Here is a 7,768-nt window from a genome sequence, read left to right on the forward strand (position 1 = left end):
TAAATAATAATAATGAGTAATAAATAAAATAAAATAAAATAAAATAAAATAAAATAACAGTTCATCCATCCTGGGGAGTGCCATAGTCATGCAAATGAAATTATAGATCTCTATGAATAAATAAGGAAAAATACATTCATTTCCTCCATAAATGTTTATTAAGCTCCTACTGCGTGCCAGGCACTGGGCTAGGAGCTATGGATACAGCCGTGAACAAAACAGACAAAATCCCTGTTCCTGTAGGGTTCTTGTAGCTGTCAGGGAATCAGGCAGCAGGCAGGATCCATCAGAAAAATATGTAATAGGTGGTGGGGAATGATGTAGAGAAAAAGAAAGGTGAAATCAAGCAGGGAGGGTGGTAACTTTTTAATGAGAAGGTCAAGGAAGCACTTATTAAGAAGGATAATGGAGTTTATTGAGTCAGGAGGTGGGAGAAGGGCACCCAATGTATGGAACAGCCTGTGCAAAGCCCCTGGGATGGACGTTGGTGTGGGTGAGAGCAGATGTCTCCAAGAGAAAATGTTAACTGAAAAGGGCAACTCATTATCATCGTCATCACCTTCTAGATTTCATTTGCCTAAAGAAACTTAGAATGAAACACACACAAAAAATACTTGTAGGAACCTCTTATTGGCAGGTGGGTGGGAGGGAAAACCTTACCACATGTGTTTTAATATTTTTTATTTTAGGATCTTATCATTTCATGTGAATGCAAATCATAGTCAACACATTCAATTAAAACACTGAAATCAGCAGGAAGAACACAGAAGACAACTAAGCTTTCAGGACAAGAGGGATGAAGGGCTGCAAGCTGGCTATGGGCCTGAGTGCAGATGGCCATTCCTCACACCCTATGCCCTGGGAGGAATCAGCAGGTCTAGCACAGAGGCCTCTTAGAATAGGAGGAAACGAGGAAATGAGGAAGCACCAAACACTTGGGCTGCAGGGGAAGGGGGCGGGGAAGATGCAGGCCTGAGTCCTGGGATAGTGGGTTCTGGAGGTGGGTCTGAGGGATCTGGGCCCTGGGGTCTGGTAAATCTAGGGGTTCTGGAGTCTGGGAGGTCCTGGGACTTGGGGGTCTGGAAATCTTGGCATCCGGGGGTATCCAGGGATCTAGGGCATGTTGGGGGGTTTAATGGGCCTGAGGTCTGGGGGATCTGAGGTCTGGGTATCCTGCTGCAGCCGCAGCTGGCCATGCCCAGTTCTATGGAAGGGGGGAAAGCTCTGGGCTCTGCTAGCTGCCAACCTGGCTGAGGGGAGCCAGAAGCTTCTGGAGGGCACATCTTCATACTCCTTCTCTTGACCTCCTGACACATGCTGAGCAGGTCCAGGACCCGAAAACGAGGCAGAGCCAGCCTGTCAGCACAGAAAGCTCCAGTGACTCTCAGATACCCACAGAACCCCTCAGAGATGCCCAAAGATGGAGAGATACACAGGGAGTTTCCGGAGGGCAACCCAGCCCAGGGCCACTAATGTGTGGCCCTCTCGATTTGCATCCTCCCAATACCCTCTGACTGCTCTGTGCCCACCCTGTGTAGGTTGAGGCCTCAGCCTGGGCTTGGCCCCCAGGAGCCCCTGGACCCTCTTCTGACCCAGCCCCCTTGCTGGCTTCCTGCTGTCTTCATTCTCTCCTTTGAAACCCCCCACACCCTATGCCTGGGAGGTGGGGATCCTGGGGACGAGGCGGGGAGCAGCCCTTACAGTCCAGGGGAGGGTGGGGGGGCAGCCTGACCCAGTACCAGAGGCCGTTTAGGGGGCCTGAGGATTTTCAGGTATCTGAGGGGCTCTGGAGCCAGTAGGTCGGGACAGGAGACAGGTATGATGACCAAGGGCAGAGAAGCTGACTTGGGACAAATCTGGAACTTGGGCAGATGGGGCAACTGCAGACCTCCATGTATTTATTCAGCAAATGATGACTAAAATCTGCTTGGCCACGTCATCTCTGTGACCTGGGGCCAGTACCTAACTTCTCTGTGCTTCAACTGGCTTCTTCCTCTTAAAACAAAGACAGTAACAACCACCATGTATGTTGGCTGCGAAGGGCTGAAAGGCAGAGGTGAACGTGAGCATGTGTCTGGCACTGGAGACATGAGTGACCAATACACCAGCTTAATGTCCCATGGAGGAGTAAATGATGGTTCATGGATGCACAAAAATCTAATTCAGAAGGCAAGCCTTGATTTTTAATGAGGCAGAGAGACCTTATTTGAGGTCACATGGCCTCACTGGTTATAGTAAAATTTGAGAAGCAACTGCATGCTTTTGGGAGGTGGGGGTTAGACAAAATATGGCATTGAGGATACTGTGGTCAGAAAGCATGTTCCACCTGCCAGAGGGCATTTTGCTGCTCTGCATGGGAGGTCATGATGCTGGCCCACAGGGCTCTTCTGGGAGTAGCCCCGCACCACAGACCAAAGGAGAGTTGATATAAAGGCCCCAGCTCCAGATCCCTCTGTGGAGTATCTCCAAGGCCCAAGCAGTGCCCCGGCTCCCTGGGGGTCACCTGGGCGCCCCCTGCAGGGCATTTTTCTCTCCTCACTGTGACCAGAGCTTCTTGGAGTGGCTTCCCTTATGTAATTATGCCCTAAAATTTGTGTCATAGGGGCTTCTTCTCTGGTACCCCAAATTAATATAGGTCCCATGGAGTGCTATAAAGGAATACTTTATGATCTCACTTATATATGGAATCTTAAAAAAATACGTGAATAAACAAAACAAAACAGAAAAAGACCCATAGATATAGAGCAGGGGTCCCCAACCCCCAGGGGCTACAGACTGGTACCAGGGGTGGCCTTTTAGACTCTGGGCTGCTCACCTCCAGGCGAGCAAGCAAAGTTTCATCTGTATTTGCAGCTGCTCCCCAGCTAGCATCACCGCCTCAGCTCCACCTTGGATCATCAAGCATTAGATTCTCATAGGAACACTGGTCCCTGGTGCCAAAAAGGTTGGGGGCCACTGACATAGAGAACAAGTTGATGGTTGCCAAAGAGGAGGGGATGGGAAAAAAATAATAATCATCATTTATCTCACAATTTTAAAAAAGGGATGCTATATAGCAGTTAGAGTTTAAAAACACTTTAAGTTTATTATATAAATATATAAATAAGTACATAAGTATATAATATATTAATATATATAACCAAATACATACATTTATAATGTATAATTATTATATTTAATTATAAATAGCAGTGCTTAGACATTGGCTATATAATTTTCACAATAGCCTCTTGAAATAGGAATGGTCATTGCCCCCATTTTACAAGCAGGGAAACTGAGGCAAGATGTGTTTGAGTAGTTTGCTCAAGGCTCTACAGCCCTCAGGAGTAAGTCCTGAATCTGTGTGGTTGACCATTAGGCTACACTGCTCAGAGACAAAGTGCATTTGTCTGCATCTACCTGGAGGGGTGTGCAGAGCCATTGTACAGCACACAGTGGCTCTCTGGAGCCCTTGGGGATGCACAGATGTGAACTTAGCTTCATGGTAGTGATTGCCTAGGGTGGGGGCTAAGGAGGGTATTTAGCTTTATTTGCTATGTTTTATTTTATTTTTAGTAAGGTTTCACTTGTTCCACAAATATTTACTGAGCACCTACTAGATTAAGCTAAACTCTTGCCCTTGGTGAGATGATATTCCAATGGGGGAGATGATGAACTGCAAATTAGCAAGTAACGGTTAGTGCTACTGAGATATATCTATATCTATATCTATATATCTATATCTATAGTGCTACTGAGATAATAATAGTATATAGTATATATATGACTATTATAACTATACACTGTTATATAGTATGTAATAATAGTATATATATAACATATATATATATAATATATATAGTGCTGCTGAGAAAAACTTAATCCGAGTGTGGGGTATTTGGACAGACAGATGGGGTGACAATTTTGACCGTTAGTCAAGGGTGGCCTCTTGGGAGGGGGACAAACAAAAAAGGAGAAAGAAAAAAAGATTTTCAGCTAAGAGTTCAAAATAGAAACAAGATTTTTCTGGGGGAGGTTTGGGAGTATTGGGTGATTTTTTTTTTTTTGTATTTGTCTTCTTTTTCTGCCATACCTAAATATGTAAGCATATATTTGGAAGCCCACTTGGAAGCATGGGAAAGGCCAAGAGAAGCCAACTGGATTACAAACCTGAAACGAGATCTCAAGAGCTGCTCAAGAGCCGCCAGGGCAGAGCCTGCAGGTACCCTCAGAGGTTGGATCTACGGGTCTCTGCTGTCCTCATGTGGTCATGCTCAGGATTGCAGGTGCATCTGGCCTGGGCAGCAGCAGAAAATTGGTTTCTCCGCTTTCTGACCCCCACACCTCCGTCACAGGAGGGTCATGACAGTCTGTGTGGTCCTAACGCTGATATCTCTGAGGTCACTGGAGGCCTCCGACCCCAGCACATAGTGGACATTGGTAACTTTTAATTCATCAGAAGGTATTTATTGAGTGCCTACTGTGTGCCAAGCTTTGTTCTAAGTGCTAGGGACAGCATTGAATAAAATATTCAAACTCCCTGCTTTCATGGAGCTCATGGATTCCCGGGGACATGGGCAATCAATGTGCAAAAATAAGATTTTCAGGAAAATCCAACTGGGCACTGTGACCCAGGTCATTGGAAGGTTTCTCTGAAGAGACATCACTGGAGCTGAGTCCTGATGGAGAAGAAGCTGGCTATGGAGAAGGGCTGGGGGAAGGGTGTCCCAGGCATGGAGAACAGCCTTGGGGTGGGAATAAACTGTGTGTATGCAACAAGATCATGGACACAAAGTGCCCAGTTCCTGGTGCTTAGCAAGCATCCACTTCCTACTGTTGTTAAATTGAGGGATCCCAAAAGGGCAGAAAAGACTCCACCCCCTGTACCACCCGGAGGGAGAGTGAGACCTTAAGTTTCCCTGGAAATGCTTTCTTCTACCACAAGAAGAGAAACCAGGGGCCCAGAGAGAGGAAGTGCCAGGAAACCCCAAAGTGGGACCCGGCGCCTCTACTCCCTGCTGTGTGTCCTGGGGCAAGCTGTTTCCCTGCTCTGAGGCTCTGTTTTATCTGCAGAACTTTCTCTGCAGTTGATCCCCCATCTCCATTCATCCCATCCTCCCAGGCCTGATGTTCCCACAAAATGCCTCCAATTTCCCACAGTGAGTGTCCCAGACCCAGGCAGGGCACTGGGGGTACTTCTGTGGGTGGGGAGCTGCCTCTGGGTCACTCACATGACTCCATGCCTCTTCAGGCTTCAATTTCCCTATCTGTAATGTGGGAGAAGAAATGCTGCCTCTCTCATGAGATGCTGGGTGCATAGGTTCTTAATGATTGGTTTGACTCAAGTTCAAGTGCAAGGCAAAGGAGCAGGGACTTGATTTGTGAGCAGTGGGAGCCATGGAAAGTGCTGGAAGCTGGGCAGTGTACTGGCTTGGGCTGAGCTTTGTAGAGGATGGACGGGGTGAAGGACCTGTATGTTCAGCTAGACTGAGGTTCAGTGGTCTCCCACTCAAGGCCACACATCAACACAGGGCACAGCCAGGGTTCAAGCCCAGGCCCAGATCCTCCATCAGGGACTTCTGCCACCAGATGACCAGTCTTGAGGTATAATCCCCATTTCAGAAACCTGAGACTCCAAGTGGTTGCCAGCTCTCCTAGGAGACCATCAAGTGTGAATGACCCTCCTCTTGTGCCACTTAACCCCTCCCCCAGCACCCCTGGGCTGGGGGGCCTGCTCTTACCCATTCTAGGCTGGAACCCCCCCCCCCGCCCCCCCAGCCTCCAGCCTACCTGGTGCTCACCAGCTGCTGTGGCTTCTTCCCTCCCAGTGTTGTTTGGGTTGTAATTTTTGTGTTGCAGTTAGAAAATTACCCATAATTACAGCTCTGAGAGGAAACGTCTGGTGGTGCAGACCCCGCTCCCAGCTGTGGCCTTCTCCAACACACAGCTGAGGAAGCTCCCGCAGCCCCCAGCTTGGATCCTGGCCCCTTCCAAAGTCCTCCACTTTAATGAGGAGGGGGCTGCTTCCACCTCTTGCGAAGAAGAAAAACCATCATCAGGAAAACCCAAACCAGCCTTCCTAATGACTCTTGCAATATATTCACGGCCCCACTGCTGGGTTCACAAAATAGGGCCCATCCTGGGGGAGGTCGTTATCAACTGACTACTTGATGCATTATTTTAACAGTGGCAAATCAGACCCAGGCTAGAGTAGAACCGGTTATCTGGAGGATGTGGCCAGGAAAGGCGAGGAGGAAGGGGAAGGGGGCGGAGAAGGAGGAACTGTTGGGGCCAAAGACCGAAAGAGGAGACAGAATAGGGCAGGCCTGCAGCCAGAGAAAGAGCCCTCCAGGAGGCAGGAGCAGACAGTCCAAAGACCAGGAGGTGGGCCCATGGAGGGTGGGTCTGAGAAAGGAAGGGCTGGAAGGAAGGGAGTGAGGGGAGGTACAGCCGCTCCTCCGGGCAGTGCCAGAGCGCCACAAGCAGGCAACCGCCCCTGACCCCGCGGGATGAGTCTTAAAGGAGGGGGCGTCGTTGGTGGTCCCAAGCGACAGAGACCCAGCTCAGAGCTGCAGTCCCTGCACAGCCACACGAGGGCGGCCGGGAGCCGGTGAAGGGGTCGCAGGTCTGAGATCTAGCCTTGACACTATCCCCTTCGCTTATGAAGCCCCCTCTCAGACCCTTGACCTGGTCCATGGCCGCTGTCTGTCTACCAGGGCAAACACCCTGCCTCCTCCAGGTCTTCCCGACCTACCCAGAAGCCCCATGGAGCTTCTTAAAAACTCTGATGCAGATCCCGCCCCATAGGGCTCCATAGCTCCCCATGGCTCCTTTTAGAACAAATCCCAACCCGTCGCCTCCGAGAGGGGTTCCTCTGCTCTCTTAGCCATCATTCCCCCCTCTCCCCGCCCCCCTCGCTCAGCTACACTGCCCTCCTCGCTCTGCGTCCAGGACCTGAACCGTGTGCCCACCTCGGGGCCTTTAAACTAGCTTTGGCTGCAGTCTGTACTCTGCTTCCAGATATTTCGGATCAACTCCTACCTTTATTATTTTTTTTAAAGTTCCTTTCCCCTATGCCCCTCCCTCTCATGGGTCGGCGGCCTCTTTCTGTGGGTTCTGCTCTTGCAATGCGTGTGCTCTGATTGTATGTGTTGAAGGCTCAGCTTCCCAGACGCCGCGTGGGGCCCAACTCCCGCTGTTCTAGGACTTTTCCGCCGGCGCCGGGGCTGTGTTTGGAGATCGGTCCCAGTTGCTATGAGAACCGCCCGCCGCACCACCCCCCTTGCAACTCACGCGGCCGCGAGAGCCTCTGCCTCTCTCCCTCCTCTGGGAACCTGGCGGACCCTGCCGTCGCCCGTCCGCTCCATCCAGGACCCCTCCTTCTGCCCAGCACGTGGCACTCTAAATTATCCTAACTGAACAGCTTTTGACGATATTCCTTCTCTATCAGACTCTGCTCCACAAGCAGTAGCAACGTGCGCTGGCATACAGCAGGTTCTGAATAAATATTTGTGGAGAGGAAGACTCGCATCGACTTAAGGAACCGAGGCTCAGAAACGGGGAGGGACCTGCCTGGGGCACACAGAGTCCTAGGCAGCTACGGAACATTGGGAGATAAAGTGTGTGTGTGTGTGGGGGGGGGGCGTCTGCGGGACCTTGGAGTCCCAGCAGTCAGTACACTGTGTGACTTGGGTGAGTGACACCCTCTCTGTGCCTTGTTGGGAATAGGCGCTGGAGACTGGTAGTGGGAGCGGACATTAGGATAAGAGTGTACTTGACGCCCACGTTC

This window comes from Rousettus aegyptiacus, unplaced genomic scaffold, assembly GCF_014176215.1.
Source record: "Rousettus aegyptiacus isolate mRouAeg1 unplaced genomic scaffold, mRouAeg1.p scaffold_m13_p_16, whole genome shotgun sequence".
Classification (NCBI taxonomy): Eukaryota; Metazoa; Chordata; class Mammalia; order Chiroptera; family Pteropodidae; genus Rousettus; species Rousettus aegyptiacus.